The sequence below is a fragment of the Paramormyrops kingsleyae genome, chromosome 10 (genome assembly GCF_048594095.1).
Source record: "Paramormyrops kingsleyae isolate MSU_618 chromosome 10, PKINGS_0.4, whole genome shotgun sequence".
NCBI classification, from domain to species: Eukaryota; Metazoa; Chordata; class Actinopteri; order Osteoglossiformes; family Mormyridae; genus Paramormyrops; species Paramormyrops kingsleyae.
Window position 1 is genome coordinate 35,399,121 of NC_132806.1, and position 18,054 is coordinate 35,417,174.

General features: G+C 49.0%; 1 protein-coding gene and 1 long non-coding RNA gene across 2 annotated transcripts in view; one reads left to right on the plus strand and one right to left on the minus strand.

Moving 5' to 3' along the window:
- Nucleotides 1-4,044: 4,044 nt before the first annotated feature.
- LOC140593347 (uncharacterized) lies at nucleotides 4,045-6,168 on the minus strand. Its single transcript, XR_011993657.1, has 2 exons — nucleotides 5,889-6,168; nucleotides 4,045-4,361 (listed from the first exon to the last, which is right to left on the minus strand). It is a non-coding gene; the product is annotated as an uncharacterized lncRNA (long non-coding RNA).
- Nucleotides 6,169-6,173: 5 nt separating this feature from the next.
- Nucleotides 6,174-18,054, plus strand: part of LOC111848931 (teneurin-2-like) — an 84,704-nt gene continuing 72,823 nt past the window's right edge. Inside the window, exon 1 of the mRNA XM_023821320.2 lies at nucleotides 6,174-6,607. The gene's annotated coding sequence lies outside the window, so the exon portion shown is untranslated. The remainder of the gene's footprint in view (nucleotides 6,608-18,054) is intronic.

Sequence of the window (18,054 nt, forward strand, 5' to 3'; positions counted from 1 at the left end):
TAAAACAATACCCCCCCCGGATTAACATGGGCCAGATCTTCCCCTCCCCTCTGATGGGAGAAAAACAGCAGCAGCTCTCTTTCTGCCCTTTTCTTCTCCTCTCTCTGAACCATAAACATCCCACCACATCTAGAGGTTATTGTCTGAAGTCTTTCAGAGAGTGTGGTCTCTGCTGGGGGGGGGGGGGGGGAGACAGAACACAGAAGAAAAAAAAACCTGGCCAATTGAGATAAAATAAGAGAGTTTGACTGCTGCATTAAATATGAATCTTAGGGGAGTCCGATCTCGTGCTTAATGGAGTCATTCTCGTTTGAGATGTTGTTTCTACAATATTCCAGACTGCATATATGAATGGAAGACTGAATGCATATTAGACATAAAAATTATGTCATTATTCTTTATATTTCAGACATTTCTTTAAAGTACATTTAATTAAGTGAAGGATATCGCTGCTTGGAAAAACAAGGGACGTTAGTAATTTAATCTAATAAAATCCCACATGCGATTGTGGTTTGGCCACGCTAGCTAATGAGCTATAAGTTCAGGCCACTTAATTAGCTCATTTGCATTTCAAGAATGAATCAAAATTGATTAAACGGCTAATGATGCCATGCACCCTATTCCCGTCATTCCTTTCCAAAGTAAAGGCTGAGGGTTCCCGCTCGCGGAGCCGGCATGCAGGAACGCCGTGCTGAAAGCTGGGGGTGGTCCGGGTTAAATCCCCATCTCTAGAGTGCTTGATTTCCATAGCACCCCCAACCAAAGCCCGGAACATTCTCCCATATCTGCCATTCAGTGCTTAAAACAAACACTTCACATGCACCGATTAAACTCTCAGGCAGGTAGAGAGGGCGTGTCATGGCAGGGCCCCGTTTCAGGCAGAACCCGACACCGCCTAGTCATTTGCACCTAGTTGCCTAGGTACTCCTTTTTATGCAAATGGTGTTTACCAGAGTAGTTCAGGTTAACTACATGGCTCAAGGTAAATTCAGCACAGACCAGCGTAGAAGTTTAACTATTGACCTTTGTGGCATACCATAGCTCACCAAAGTCATGTTGCCCCTCAGCGCCATAAACAGCAATCGCTAAAGGGCAATAAACAGGAACAGGTCTGTCGCAACAGCGTTAGCTCACAATCACATACCTGTAGCGGGATGTGTAGCTGGGTCCCGGAGGCATCTCCTCATCATTGACCCCACCTCTGCACTTGCTTATACCTGGTGCTCCCAGAGACATGGGCCGCGTTGGAAAGGATCAGATGGCGTCACTCTCTCGAAGTGAACATTCTTAGCAGTGCAACTGGATTAAAGAAGAGGAATAAGATTATTGACCAATGAGCAACCGAACACCGTCCTATTAATTGCCTTCTCATGCAGTCTGTTGCAGCTGTCCATGTAACTTGTTCTAAGCAAGTGTGTCTGGCCATGTAAACAATTTTTTGCCTTAACAATAGATCAATAGAATCGGGGAGTTTTATGCCTGTGCTCATCCTTGCCATACCAGTACAGTGTCTTGCCTCTATCACCCCCTTCCCTGCCCCCAATGCTCTACAAAACACTGAAGCACAGATCCTGTAGGGTTGTAACCTGAGGTATGTTTATTGTGAATAAGTTCCCCCCCCCCGCCCCAAATTTCTTCTTCTGGGGATTTTGTTCATGTCTTAGGGCCAGCAGTGAAATGGCACTGGGGAGATTCAGAGAGGAAAATTAATGTTTATCACTTCATTTCCTTTCTGGTCGGCTCCCGGCAGGTTCACAACGTGCAATAACCGCGCCTCAATGTGACTGAAGGGCGGGAAGCGTGCCGCCCAGCAGAAGAGGATGCAGGCCACATTCCAGCTTCTCTGGCTCTGTAAATGGAGTGGGGTTCATGTGCTGGGCTAGCAATGAGGACAACAGGCCTGCCTTCATACAGCCAGCCTGCCAGTGGGCCAGCCTGCCAGCCAAGAGAGGCCTTCCATTCACCCTTTAATGAATCCCTGTAAATGGAGTGTGGTTCTTGCTGGGCTAGCAGTGAGGACAATGGGCCTGCCTTCACACAGCCAGCCTGCCAGCAAGCCAGCCAAGAGAGGCCTTCCATTCACCCTCTAATGAATCCCTGTAAATGGAGTGGGGTTCGTGCTGGGGTAGCAGTTGGGACAACAGGCCTGCCTTCACACAGCCAGCCTGCCAGCCAAGAGAGGCCTACCATTCACCCTCTAATAAATCCCTGTAAATGGAGAGGGGTTCGCGCTGGGGTAGCAGTTGGGACAACAGGCCTGCCTTCACACAGCCAGCCTGCCAGCCAAGAGAGGCCTTCCATTCACCCTCTAATGAATCCCTGTAAATGGAGTGGGGTTCGCGCTGGGGTAGCAGTTAGGACAACAGGCCTGCCTTCACACAGCCAGCCTGCCAGCCAAGAGGCCTTCCATTCGCCCTCTAATGAATCTCTCTGTCCCTCAGCCCCCCCCAGCCATCTCAGCCTGCTGTCCAACACACCCCCACACACACACCGTCTGTGCACCCTCTGTTACCTGACACCCCCCGTTTGTTCCGTCGTGTGTCCTTCACATTTAGCTGAGGTTTCACTATCCACAACCTGTCTCCCAGACCATGGAAGCCATGCCCAGTCCTCAGAAATACAGGCAGGAGGGAGTCAGCTGATAAACAGCCAAGCAGACAGCCCCAGACACCTGACCTCTCTCCCAGCTGTAGGGCCCCTCCCAGGATGCCGACACCCATATTGTTTCCCCTCCTGCCGATGCCAAAATGGCTCCCTCTCGTCTATGTTCCTCCCCGTGGTTTTCATTAAATCCGTGTCTGTGACTGTCCCAAAATACATCTCCTTTCCTTCCTCCCATCACCAATGCACATGGTTTTGTCAACTGTCCCGCACAGAAAAAGTTCTACAACCACAGAGAACAGACACGCCCTGCCACAGTGCATAAAAATTTTACATTCAACTCGGCTTTGGTAGTAATTTTTCATACTGTCATATAGGGCTGCACAATATCACATTGGTTACTTGGTGCATGCCAATAATCACCAGGGCTTTAGATGACGAGGGTGAATGTGTCTGGACGCCGGCTTTTCAGTACTATACAGACGTTTACTTACAGCCACAATTTGGTAAGCAGATTAGTAGTATGCCTAAATTTTAATGAGGCGTATTGTGTTAGCCATCATGCAGCCCTGCTGTCATATTATCCAGTCCTAATACCGCGGTATACTACTTCCACAGTATATTCAAAAGCAATGCTATTCCAGTAGAATTTGAAATCACACCTGGGAAGGGATTCAAAATAGCATGGCACGCCCAAGACACCACACTACTCTGTACTGCATGAATACATCTCTATCCTCCATTTGGCTGTACTACCTAGCAGACAGATACGCATAGTAACCTGCAATAATGGAAATGTTGGTCTAGCTAGAACAGAGCAGAACGTGTAATGGAACTTTTGGGTCAAAGTATCTGTTAAGCAAATCCATAAACATCTTGGATAATCATCATTCTGGCGTCGCATTGCGTATGAATCTTTATCTGTGAGAAACCGACCCTTTGTGCACTGTCCTTCCCTGAAGTGACCGACAGAACGCTTCAGGCACCTAGAACTGTTTACATGCCGATTAAGATAAAACTTTGTTTACGGAGGCATGCTGACAGTCTAAGGTAGGACCCTGTATCAAAAATGCTCATAAAAGTTCATGTAAGTTATTTGGTGTATAATGAATTCAAGAAGCAATGATGGCTTCCCGACATAAGGCCCTTTGCTGTGGGCCTTGAAGGAATCATGGCGCCAGCTTTTCTGAAGGAACTGCTCTTCACAAGCTGCTTGGGAAAATATGGATAATTTGAAAGTATGGCTGGTGTATCAGGTGGTGGGGGGGGCACTGGATTTGCTTAGATGTATCTCTGAGTGAGTGGTACAATGTTACTACTAGTAACTAGTACAGTTTACTTGATCTGCCAGTAAATCAATAGATTTGTTGAGTACAACTATAAAAACTCTACAGACAGTATCAGTGTCACGTCTAGGCAGAAAGGGAAGCGGAGATCCAGGGATGCAGGGAATAGAAGGCTTTAATGGGGCAGAATACAGGCAAGCGATAACAGGGGGCAGCCCTCTCCTGAGAAGGGGTGCAGCCGCCTCTGAGCAGCCGTTCCCGGCTGGAGCCGCGGACTTGGGATCGAGGTCCCCAGCTGCAGACCGATGCGAAGGTGCCGAAGGGGTGCGCAGAAATCGAGGTTGTTGTTCCGGAGCTGTGTTTGTTACCAGGAGAATCCGTCCGACACGTAGGCACAGAGACGAGGAACACTGGGAACGGGGAACAGAGGACGCCGGGCTCAGCAGGACAGGTAGGTTATGGGCGGGAGCTGGTCTGGGAGAGGAAGGAGAGAAGGTCAGGATAACACAAGGAGGAGACAGGTAAGGCAGGGGTAACCGGGCAGACTGGAGACAAGAAGATTGCTTGGTACAGCGTCTTAACATCGGCTCAATACTTCGCAACCCAGTTCTGGGGCATTCAGTTTATATAGGTGGCTAATCGTGTGTGGCCGGATTGCGTCTGTCTGACCCCGCCCCTGTGGGCGTGACAATCAGTATGAAGGACTTTCAAAATACATTTAAAGGCTTGTTATACACTGCAAATTCTGCAGATTTTTTAAATGCACTTTTTATTTTCTGAATCCTTCATTAATGACAGTGATAACATTCGGCAGTTTTACATTTGTGTCCCCAATTGTAGGATCTGTATTACAAAAATGCGTATAGATCAAAATTGGTAATAAAAATAAACCACGAGCAGAAACGGCTTGAGATGAAGACAAACAAATAAAATGGCTTGATCTTGTATGACTCAAAAATGTTCATATTAAAATTAACATTGTCGATGTTTCCATGAAAATGTGCAAATACAAAATACGCATCTTTCATTCTCTGCTCACTGACCATCACGGCGCATTGGGAGGGACACCGTTTTTTTTAATAATAAAAAAAAGGCCAAAAACGTTTTTTTTTTTTTGCATTAGGTCGGTGCTTAAGACTTAAGAATCGCCATATGTTCGTTAAATCGTACAGGTACGTTAACGATGCAGAACTAACGCTACAAATTATTATCCCAGCACCTCTTCTTCCTATTAAACTGCCGTTGCGCCCAAATCTGCCACATTTCAGACTACCGCCATTCCCTTCAGCGATGCCTGGAGACCTGGGGCCATATTCCCTGTACAAGCATTGTATTCCTTTTTTATTTCCCCCGTATAGCTACGTTTTCATTACAACTCACCAAAACAACCAAAACGTCCGACAAACATTTGACTTTTCATAACAATTTTCGTGGATTTGCTAATAATTTAATCGCAGCGTGCATGTTCGGATATGTGATCGACTTTCTACTTTCGACGTTTTCCTACCTATATAGATGTTCAAAGCTTTTTTTCCTGCTTTTTTGTTCGCAATTTGTGATGCCCCTACAAACGCTGTCTCCATCGCGCATAAAGCCGGATACACGGGGCTGTTAGTGTTCATATAAAACTATGATAGGGTCATGGGGAGGGATACCATGGCCAAACGAGCCTGGGTCACTTCGTATGCACACTGATAGTCCATCAGCACTAATAGCCGTGTGCAGCCACGCATAATGGGGCACAAGAGAAGCCGTCTAGAAGTTTGGATTTGGCCGGGCCCCATCTTAATGAAACGGAAGCCGCCTCCAGGCTTCAGTGCTTTGTGAAATCGGAGCTTATCTCGATATCTGTACCGTAAAACAGCTTGGCACCGGAGCTTGATCTCCTGAACCGAGTATCTAAACGCCGCAGCCCAGTCAGAAACATCCGACTCAACGGCTGCGAGGTACGAAGCGAAGGGTTACTGCGATGGGGCCCATCTTCAAATGCCTTTTCTTTACCTGCCAGAATCTGGACCCACGACTTTCCCAGCATCTGCTCGTAGAAAATTAATTGCATTCCCCAGTTCTTTGCATGGATTTTCCCCTGATGCCTTAGAAGGGGCGAAGTTTCCACGGGGCACGATACTGGTCTGGTTGGCAGTAAATTGCGGCTGAGCGATAATCTCACACCTTACGCGCCGCCTGTTATTTACGGGTGAAGCGGTTACGCGCACTATGCGCGCCTCAGTAGCCCGTTCATTAAGGGTGAGGCGGTTACGCGCACCTGCCCCGTGTGCGCGGCGCGGTGCGGCAGGGGAGGGGAGGAGGATTCTCCCTCGCTGTGAATGGTAGCTCCCGGTCTGCCTCGCCTCGCCGATCGGCTGACTCTCATTCAGACAATCCCTTCGTTTGGGTTTAATCGGGAGAGAAAGGTCACCCGGCCGCAAGACTGATAACGGCATTCCCTGCAGCTCGCCCCGTCAGAGGACACCTGATGGACGGCGCTGTCGCCTTGCTTTCGTTTGTTCAGTGTTTTAAAATTGAGTTTGCTTTATCTCAGTGTTTTTATTTATTTTTGGAAAAAACGAAAGGTGTTGTAGAGTAAACGTGATATTCACCTGTGGCGAATACGAATAATAATAGACATAAAAAACTTGCAACCCCCGCATCGTGCTCCTAGAGAGCAAAAGTTTCCTTCGGAAGGGGATAATGCTGTAAAGGGACGCTGCTCTGAACAGGTAAGATATTTTATCACGTTTCGAAATGATGATGCGACAGCTTATTACGTAAATCATTGCAGAACACGCTGTTTTTGTGAAATCAAAACAACTAGCGAAGCTTTTGCTTGTGAAGTTATCGCCGGTCGGGCTGAAATGCTTGACAAATCGTGGTGATTATTATTGGGGTACGGATAGTACATTTATCCTAAGATACCGCCGTCGTATGGATTTCGGCAGGTGTGCAAGCAGCGTGTCCGCGTATATTTGTGGACTAGCCCCGCAGTGTCGGGGGGAGAAGCCCCCATTCTGTCGCTGCCTAGCTGAGTTTATATTTTATTTGCTCTTTAACAGGAATGCCGCTGGATCGCCGCGATGTGCCGGCTTCGGCAGTGGGCTAGGGAGGCAGGGCGGTCGGCAGGCGGGAGTGCATCCCGCTGTTTTGCAGTGAACTCATGGCGCCCCGGCACTGCGTGCACGGAGGCCAGCATCTTGTTTGTGTTTATGTGTGCGCTCAGGTGTTTTAACCCGAAAAATAAATGTACGCCATTTCATATAGGAGATAGTCGGGATGCGGGTCGGCTTGCTGACAGCTAAATAAGCGCAAGTTTTCCGTCGGGCATTATTCTGATCGGAAACAGTGAGCTTATAAGGTAAACAGTTCACTCGGAGGGTTAATCTTTGCATGTGTATTTTTGTATCCCCCCCCCGGTGTCGCGCGGGACCGTAATAAAGCCGGAGTAGTCGGGAGGTTTCCCCGAAGTCTGTCCGGACTTTGCTGCGTCTTCGCAGTGCGCTGCCCTGCCGATCCGCCAGCCTCTGGGAGCTCAATGAGGCGTAAGAAGCATATCGCCCTTCATTCCTGCGAGTCCGTCTAATGCTGCGCCGATTTATTGAAACAGCACCTTGGCCTTTGAGGTCCTGAGCTCTGCTCCGCATCCCCTTGTATCTGCTCTCCATTAGACCCGCATCACTGCACCCAAACTAAAGAAGGGAATTCATCTTCTGCTATCTGGGCAAGCCCAGGTAAGCAGGCTTGTTTATAGTACACACGAAACAAAACCTTCAGAAAGACTAGTCACCTCATCTCAACTCCTGTGAAAGTCAGTATTTGGCAGCACTCCAAACGACGTATATTCCCTGGGGAACTGAAAATGTTCAGCCTGAAGGTATAGTAGAGGACCTGACAGAGAGAGGTCTGAGGTACCTGATAACTGGGCTGCTATCAAGAGGTGGCAGGGGACCTGATCAGCAGTGTTTCCTGGGCTTCACCCACCATTTGTAACATCTTCGATTGGGGGAGGGGGAGGGGGAGGGGGAGGGGGGGGGGGTGTATACTGTCATCCGCTTTGGGTTCCCTACCCAGCTCGACTGAAGCTTACCATAGCCACACCCTTTTCTGTAATCCCCAGTGTTCACACAGAAGTGACAGTCACTCGTCGATCAAAAAAGGTCCATTAAAATGACCCATTTCCCCATTTTGGGTTGGAGGGACCAGGTCTTGTGCTTAATTGAGTGGGATTTAAAAAGAGGCAGGGGCACATAGACACATCCGGCATACACTTGACAATCGGTTTCCTCTGACCGGTCCCTCTTGCTCACCATTTGCTGAACGAGTTCTCACTCTTCCTGGCAGCCAGCGCGTGCTGGGTCCCCTCAGCCGTACTGCACCCTGGGCATACTTTCTGATGCAATTCCCCAAAATGTGCAATACCCATATTTATGTGCATTCAGACCACTTGGTAAACTCTACCTCTGCAAATTGCTCACCCACCAACTCACCAGCACCTTATTGTGTGTGTGTGTGTGTATAGTGTCTGTACATACCTTATTCTCCTATTCTATTTATGCCTCAGAATCTATTTAATTGTTAATATACTGTGCATCTGCTGGTACGTTCCAAACTAAATCTCATTGACAAAATCCCAATGAGAATAAAGCATCTATCTATCCATCCATCCACCCATCCCTGGTCGCTCTCCCTGGCAGCCAGTGTGTGCTGGGTGCCCACGGCTGTACTGCACCCTGGTCGCTCTCCCTGGCAGCCAGTGCGTGCTGGTGCCCACAGCTGTACTGTACCCTGGTTGCTCTCCCTGGCAGCCAGTGTGTGCTGGGTGCCCACAGCTGTACTGCACTCTGGGCTCTGCCCGTAGCCTTAATCTCGGCTCACCATGCACAGCCATGTCACACGTAATCAGCACGCAATCCCTCAGCTTGGCCAACCCAGCATCGCTCGTGCCAAATGGATCGCAGCACAGCACAAACCCCTTATGACCAAATCCATTTAATCTCTCTCCCAGCGTTTCGCTTTTACTTAGAAATTGGTCAGATACCTTCAAAGAGCTCCGCAAAAACAAAGACAGGAAGTCAAAGCCGACCGATGAAAGTTCAGCTCACAGAGAACTTTGCTTTATGTTAAGTTGAAAGCTGCCCACTGACTGCGGAGATGGTGACATTCAGACGGGCCCTTTGTTGAACTTCAGTAAGACGCTGCTGAAATTGCCTGGATTAGTTGCACGGGCTGGGGGACGAGACATGTAAGCGAAGTGCGTAAGAGCCCATTCCCGCTCATTGGGGTGGCAGCGGCCTGTGTCGGGAAACTGGCAAATTCCGCCAATATTTTATTTTCCAGTGCGGGAAGTAATCTGCTTTTTAGCGGAAGACAGATTGTCCCGTTAATCTGTGTGGATGTGACAAAGGGCCCTTATAAACAAATTAAAGTGATCACTTTGGCTCTCCTCCTGGAGGACGACCCTGATACAGGCTAAGAGCAGTATGCCCTGGCGGTCTGCGTTTCCAGAGGCTGATGTATGGCCAGCCTGGCACTGTAGCCTGGCGGTGTAGGGGCCGGGGGTGGGGGCGCCATAACACAGGCTTCTATTGGTCCCTGTGTGCGTACATTTCTGTTTCCTGTTCAGGATACAGAAGCCTTACCTTGTAGAAATTATTTTGCAAAGATGGCCTCCGCATTTCCTGGGTCAGCCGTGTGCCGTCCGGCGTGGGTTGGGGCGTCGTCCTGCCGCACTGTGAGCATGCCCTCTCGCCTTTAGCCTGACAGATGCAGACAGTGATTTCCAGGTTCCAGCAGATTAGGGGATTATAGGATAGAGGTTTTGTGCAATAGCTGCAATGCATCAGCAGTCAGGGGCAGCGAGTCAGAATTGAAGCACTGTGCCGTCTGTCGTCAAAGGTACTTATTGCTTCCTGTCTGGCGTCATGGATTCAGTTAAACCAGCTGTGCTTCACGCCCTTGGCCCCTGTCCATGTCAGGGTCCTGCATGCTTTATGGGGGGGAGGCACTTTCGATCATCACATGATCCAGAGACTGACCACTAGATAGAAAAACCAACTGTAATACTGTAGTCAAAACAATGCACTTGTCTCCCTTGTATCAGTCCCCGTTCTTTTTGAGACCTGTACCTGCGGATATTCACTGCTCATTAATAGTTTTCCTCCAGGCGGTCAGTATGGCAGCCAGGCTTTGCCACAGGTTAGGGTTAGGCTTGGGGTTAGGCTTAGGCTTAGGGTTAGGGTTTGGTGACCCCCGCTCAGCTTTGGCATACTTTTCAAGGACCTCAGCCACACACTGTCTTGGTGAAAGAACTGCTTCCCATCAACTTGTGCAAAGAAATGGTGACACATTTCTGTAAGGTGTACAGTGCTAACCAGTTATAAGTTAACTGGTCTGTCTTGTTTATAACCCATAATTTGTACATGATCAGGGACCTGGCTGCAGAGCATATTTGTGCATTCTCATTCCGCATTTCACAGTGCACTTGAGGAGGATTGTTTCATTAAGCCCTTTCCCTGTGTCCCTGTCACTGTATCCTGTCTGTCCTCCCATCCAGGCAGTTGTGTGACGTGTGGCAGGGTGGGGGCGTTGGGGAGCATCACCCCACATCAGTGCCCTCCTTTGTCACTTTGGTTTCCCTGGGCCAGCAGGAACGTGTGTAGAGAATCAGGCTGGCAGTGGAAGGAACAAGGGTTCAGGGTGTTTCACCAGCGCCCCAAATCAGTCAGCCCGAGATATCGCTTGCACACCTGGGGCTCTTCCATGTTTTGACTCTTCAATGATGTTATACAGCTTTCCCAGGTTGTTTTTCCGAAATTTATAAATAAATTCCACCAGAAAGTGGTTCGCAATTTATTTTCTAATTACCAAACATTTGCGGTGCTTGTCCTGTTAGGAAGCGGAAAGTAACTGGCTAAATAGTGGCAAACAGACACTTGTTGCAGCGTGTTTTTACACGCTGGTCACCTTGCTTAATGGAGGCAATACAGCATTAATTATGTGGGGGAAAAGCAACAGCTTCATGGGGAAGTGCTTCTTAGGTCAGCAGTAAAGGTTGCCTTTAGTCAGAGTGGATGAAAGCTGCGAGAGGAGCTGAGACTCTGCTCATAGGTAAAGTGTGCTTCTAATTTTAGGCTTTTTCTTCCCGGAGTAAATAAGGGCTTTTAACTTCATTGCAGGCAATTGCCTTGGACCTTTTTTTTTGGGAACATATTGCACCATTTCATGATTATTTGCAAATGTTCACTCCAGCCATAAAAAATAAAACATTAATTATGTTATGCAGACATCTGCCAGATGATGCACAGCTTACGGTAACATCTCCACGTTGATTTCTTCCTTTAACCCACAAGATAACCTCTATGAAAAACTTTTATCTATAAATGATTCAGCCTTTGGGGTAATTTCCCACTAATTCAAAAGGAACAGGAAACCAGGGTGGATGACTTCTTACCTTGGTAGGAGGGCCCCTTCTGTGTGTAGGAGGGCCCCTTCCGTGGGTAGGAGGGCCCCTTCCGTGTGTAGGAGGGCCCCTTCCGTGGGTAGGAGGACCCCTTCCGTGGGTAGGAGGGCCCCTTCCGTGTGTAGGAGGGCCCCTTCCGTGGGTAGGAGGACCCCTTCCGTGTGTAGGAGGGCCCCTTCCGTGGGTAGGAGGACCCCTTCCGTGGGTAGGAGGACCCCTTCCGTGTGTAGGAGGACCCCTTCCGTGGGTAGGAGGACCCCTTCCGTGTGTAGGAGGACCCCTTCCGTGTGTAGGAGGACCCCTTCCGTGTGTAGGAGGACCCCTTCCGTGTGTAGGAGGGCCTCTTCTGTGTGTAGGAGGTCTTCTTACCTCAATAGCAGGTATAGCTAGGCAGCAGTTGATGATAATAGCTGGTAAATTCATAATGTCCAAATTAAAAGAACATCCTGTTTTCACAGTCCTCTGATACAGATGTGTGGATTAGCCAAACGTATTTCCAGAGTAGATCTCAAGCATGCTGCCTGGACTTCCCCCTCGTGTCCGCAGAAACCCCCCAAAAGGATCGCTCCTCCTTTTACAGGCATATTGCCAATCTTGCCATCCAAAGGGGCTGTGGTTTGCTTGTTTTGCTTGGTCCTACAGGGGCTGCCCCAGTCTTTGAACAAACCCCAAAGGTAACATCGTAAATATTTAGTGTTTTCGAAACCTGACCATGTGGATGTGGCTAATTCTGCTCGTCTTTCTGTGCAGTACTTCCTCTTCTCCTATTTCCCTAGTCCTGGTCTGCTGTGCCACCCCCCCTCATTTTTGCCTCTGAAAAGAGGTAGCGTGATGAACGGGGTGAAAGGTGATGGGATGTCACTGTTTTGACTGCCAAACAGGACAGTGAGAGTGTCATGCCATTAAATCTCTGTTAAAGGTCACCCTGCCCCTGCTTATACCGGCCATTTTGATGTCTGCAGGAGAAGGAGTAACTGATCCATCAGTGGGCCATGCTGGGTTGGGGGGGTTTGGGTGGGGGTTGCTGATTTGTGACCTTTTCATCACTGGTTCTGTGATGCCCATAGCAAACTTAATCCTCAGAAAAGCAGCACGTCTGAACACTATGTGCAGCAATCGGTGTGCAAATTTGGGGATTTCTGCTGGAAAAAGGAATGATAATGTAAAATGTATGTCATGTAGCGTTACATTTGCAGACCCTCCTTAGCATCTCTGTCAGAAATAAAATAGATTAAATGTCTTTAGCGATTACAACGTGAGGCCTGCAGAGGAAGTTTGATTAATGCTCTGTTTTTACAAATATTTCCTTACAATCATTGTGAGGATGCGTTCGCATGTCAGTCACGGATCCCCCTGAGACTCAGGTTCTGTAAAAAGCATGGTTCCAAGCTGCAGCCGTCCCGTGCGGCTTGAGCAGCCAGTTCATCCCGGTGGAGTTTGGGAGCAGAGCGGAGCGTGTGTCTGTGTGAGTGTGTGTGTGTGTCTGAGTGTGTGATGGCGGGGCTCAGGCTGCCACCCCCTGGGCACTGCTGTCTGGTCAGTTCTGCTTTTGTCTTGTTTACCTTGCGAGCAGGGGGGCTGAAACAGACATAACACAACAGCAGCTCGATTCTGTTTAGCTGTTCTGTTTCCATCAGAGCAGATGCTGAATGACTCTCACTGAATATCATGGATCAGAATGCAGTCATTCTGTGTGCAGGGAGCTCACTCCCTCCCCACCTTTACCACAAAGACGGCGGTTCCTTCCGGGGCAGAGGTCTCATTCGGACCGCTGGTCTGGATGTTCACATCAATCGCCAGATAGTAGCTGCCGCTACCTTTCTCCACAAGCCCATAATGGAGAGCCGGTCTTGCCATTTGCTCCTTCACAGACTGTCGACAAGTTAGCCGGATCAAAGGAGAGGGTGCGCTGATTGCAGCGGTAAAGCAAAAAGTTCATTTCAGTTATGTGTTTCCAGGGGTGGCCAGGCAGGGGGGGCTCGAGCCAAGGAGCTAGGCGAAGGTCTCCGTCAGTCGAGCCTGGAGGAGGAGCGTGTCAGTCTGTCCACCCTCCTTGTGGAGACTCTCAGGTGCACAGCAGCTTGTGAGCCCTCCACGCAGAGAGGAGAAGCAGGAGTGTTAGTGATTATCTAGCCAGCTCTGTCCTCCCCTACTGCTCTGATGGCTTGCATACCTTCCAGGGAGCCACAAGACGAGGGGAACACCACTGGCCGATTGGCCGCAAGCTCTAGCTCATTTTGTTTCCTTGTGGTTCCAGTGGACAACTTAGCAGTAGCTGTCCGTGGTGCTGTACTATCTGTGGCTGAAATGCGGCAGCGCCCCTTTATCCAGCCTGCACTGACTAGGAGCACACAGAATATTGGAATTAAGCAAATCATTGTTGTCATGTCTTGTTGTCCCAGTGGCCTTATTGGACCACCCTTTCCCCATGGTCACACATGCATCCTGTGCTCGGACGGTGCACTGGGAAGACTACTGGTGCTTAGCTGTCGCTTGGATACAGGCAAGCTGAAAAGGGTCAGCCAGCCATCACCAGTCACTCCAGATTTGCACGGTGATTGTTTTCCAGACAGCGTCAGCGATGTCGTTCAAAGACACACAGGGTCGTCCGGTCACCAGACTTTGTTAATCAACATTGTGGGAGGTATTCAAGGTATTCCTGGACGATTCCTGGGTTTAAAGTCATTAATGGCGACCCTGGATCCAGAAAAAAAATAGTGGAGGTCATTTCATGGGCCTCTGGAGTTTTATCACCACAATACTCTTATCAGATTTTAGCTTCTTTTGTAATCCATTAATACATATTTAGAACATCCATCACAAAGATGAAGAACAGCCAGAAAATGAAACTGGTTCTCATTTTCCAATGTTTTTTCAGCCAAATGAATGAGACTCAATGTAATAATTCTCTGCAATGTCCCAAACCAAAAGGATGCCTGCCTGGCTTCCATTAGCCTTGAGGAGGTCCTCTCTGCATGTGAGGCCGTCGCAGGACGGATGCGAGGCTGTTCACGTCTGCTGTGAGTCGGCAGTGTCCTGCTGCAAATGGACCTGCTCATACAGAAGCACCCTGCTTCTCTGCCTACTTCGAGATCTATTTATTTTCAGAATTACCCTCACCATCCCGTTTTCAGCGAAGCAGGCTCAGCTAGCTGGGAGTGCAGACGACGACGGAAAGTTGCTGCGTGTGTTGTTTGTGTGGACAGGATGTATGGATTTTTTTTTTTATCCCCCTTAAGACGACAGATTGGGGTAATGACAGTGATAGATGAGGGGAGCCGGCCTCCCCCTCAGAGGTGATGTGTGAGGTGAGCTAGTGGCATGGTCGTTTGGCGGCGGCGGGAGGAAACGGCAGATCTCAGATGTTTAAAGAAGGACAAGGTGCCGGGCTGCCGCCCATCGCTATCGAAACATGGCGGGCCCAAAAATCTACACTCCTTTGAAAAAAACACAGCGCCTTGTGAATATCGCCGAACATGGGCCGTGATTTCTCAGCTGCCTGCAGGTGACAGTGGGGGGGCGGGGGGGGCTGCTCTGTTTGCGATAGGCTGATAATGTATTACCGCTATGCTGGCTAGCCCCAGCCATTTAAGCTTGCGTTTTCACTGCCCTAGCAATCCTATTACAGTCGTTAGTCTCACTCATACCACCTGCTCCACACGGAAATCCAATTTTCCATTTCTGAGTGCGTCCATCTCCATGGAGCGCCGCCCTCTCGTGCTCGGCCTGGATGCCCCCGACGCGTCCTGTGGGGTCCTGCTCTCCCGTGGAATGGAAATATGGCCCCTCCGCCACTTCCAGGCTGGCTTTAGGCCCCCACCAGTTCCCTAGCTGTCTCTACCCCCCTGCCCTGAACTTTATTACAGGGGTGCAGAAACACCCTCCTGCTCCTGAATGTGGTTAGAATGTGTTTATTTACGGGACCATGGATGATCTTGCTGAAACAGAGCTTTGCTGTGCCAGAGGCACTTTGGAATTCATGGGGGGGTTAGTGGACAGTGGGACAGGAAGCCTTTAAGTGACAATACTCCGGAAAGCCATTGTTCTTCAGGTAGAGATGCTGGACAGTCTCTTAATCCACTTAAGCAGGAGGGAAACCTCTTTCCTTTTTATTCTTTGTTTGCTTTGTAATGTGCACCCTATCAAACTGATTACTTTGCACGACGCACTTTACATGCATCAGCAGGCTGGTCAGCCAGAGACACTGGCTTCTTGGTGTTTTCTTGATTTGTTTGATTTGTCCACAGTCGCTGTCAGTCAATCATTGGTTTGGCATGATTGGTCCACTGTTACTGTTAGTCACTTGTTTATACCTAATGGTTTCTAATGTTGTGTACATATTCTTTGTGACTTCTGCCTTAAAGTGTGTGTGTGTGTGTGTGTGTGTATGAGTTTGTCAGTTACTGCATTTCTGTGTCTGCGTGTGTGTATCAGTCTGTCTGTCAATTTCTGCATTTCTGTGTTTGCGTGTGTGTATCAGTCTCTGTCAATTTCTGCATTTCTGTGTCTGCGTGTGTGTATCAGTCTGTCTGTCAATTTCTGCATTTCTGTGTTTGCGTGTGTGTATCAGTCTCTGTCAATTTCTGCATTTCTGTGTCTGCGTGTGTGTATCAGTCTGTCTGTCAATTTCTGCATTTCTGTGTCTGCGTGTGTGTATCAGTCTGTCTGTCAATTTCTGCATTTCTGTGTCTGCGTGTGTGAATCAGTCTCTCTGTCAGTTTCTGCATTTCTGTGTCTGCGTGTGTGTATCAGTCTCTCTGTCAGTTTCTGCATTTCTGTGTCTGCGTGTGTGAATCAGTCTGTGTGACTTTGTGTGACTCCACTGTCCTGATCTTCGAGTTCCATCCTCCCTGGGGATGGGCATCTTCCATGCGCCCGTTCCTGTCTGTCTGCCGTGGAGCTCAGCCTAGGGGGGGTAAAGGCTATTTCTGCGGTGGCTGTAACCAAGCAGAGGCATTGCTGTTACCGCACTGCTGTGGGCTGACCAGCAGGAGGCAGGAGGATCATCCCGCTGCTGCTCTGATCGGCCCTGGGGTCCTTTGCAGGTTTCAGGGGGCCTGCATGGCCGAGGGCGGTGGGCCCAACCCTAACCCCATATACAGAAATGTAGAGGCCCCTGAAGAGCACCTCTTAACAGAGCCAGTTTGCCGTGGGGGCTTACTCTCCCCCTCCCCCTTCTGAAATCCTTAGTCCGCCCACCTCGCTACTGAACCCCACCATTACAGGATGTTCTAGCCACCCCTCCATTTGCCCTGAAACACCCCCGGCCCGTGGCCACGGAGACGAGGGCAGAACCCTAGCAGATGGAGTCGATCCGCCCAGTGCCATGAGAGGCCGCAGTAAGCCCCCCTCACCGCATGGGGCGCTGTCAGTGTGGGGAGAGTTGTCTGCTTAGCCCTGCCCTCATGACTGCATTGCCCTCAGTGTCTGCACTCCTGCTTCCTCTGCAGGATGGCGCGTAGGTGTGCCTCTGACTCACCACCTCCCTCCAGAGGGATGAGCCACTTGCTGTCTTTACTGAGATCTGAAATCTTACATGAGATGGCAGCGAGTCACGTGACTTCAAACGCAGATCGGACCTCTTTCTTTAGGCTGAGCGCACACTCCCTGTCACAGATGTCCCTGGGTACATATGGGGAGGCAAAGGTAGTCAGGGCCTTAACTTCAGGGGCAGGTGCTTGTGTTGGGAGGCTGGGCTCTGCAGGACAGTCCTGCAGGGTCACTCTGGTGCCCATCAGGGTCTCACCAACATTCATTGGGGTCTGACTTGTACCTGCCTGGGTCTCACCACACCTATCTGGGTCTCCCCTGCGCCCGTCTGGTATCCTCTGTGCATTGGTCACCAATAACTGTGAATGAGACAAACAGCTACTGAGGGGGGGCTGTTGTTAATCTTGCATTAAGGCTTTAATATAGCTCTAAGGCTGATCAATCTCTGAGGAGATGTATGTGATTGGGGGGGAAACAGTGTTGCCTCACATGCAGAGATGGCCTGGTTTCTCGGCACACCTTTGCAAGAGTTAAAATTTTGTCGCCTATGTGACACTTTACTCCAGAGAAAATATTTTTTTTCCTCTTACTCCTAGACTTTGTTCTGACCTGTAAAGGCAGTTGTTGTCATGTTTGGACTCAAACCTGCAACCTTCTGGGTCACAACTCATTGTTCTAAACTTGCAGCCCATATAAGACGGATTGGGGAATAGAGCTGCATCCCTGTATTTGGTGTAACAACCTTTCACTGGTTCCTTAAAACTTGATGAATGTTACAGTACTTGCTCAGCTGTTTGTATTTCCTCTGGCACTACAGGCTTTTTTAAATTGTGAAGATTTCTTAGTTCTGTTTGTACAAATGTTGTGTCTTCAGTAGTAGTTTGGGAAAACAATCTGTGTAAAGGAATACGATTAGTTTGAGATCGCTTAAATGAACAATTATGCCGTCTATGTCTCATGAAACTATACAGCTCTGGCAAAAATTAAGAGACCACAGCAAAATTTTCCATTTCACTCTTTTTTTCAATTTATGGGTTTGCGCCTGTGTAAAATACACACTTTTTTGTGCAAACTCCAGCCTGGTCCTTCCCCGCTTCTCACTGATGAAGGGCTTCTTTCCTGTTTTATGGACTAACGTCCTGCTTCTAGGAGCCTGATACACTGTCCCAGCAGTGCACTTCACACCACTCAATATTTCCCTTTCTTTTTGAAGGTCACTTGAGG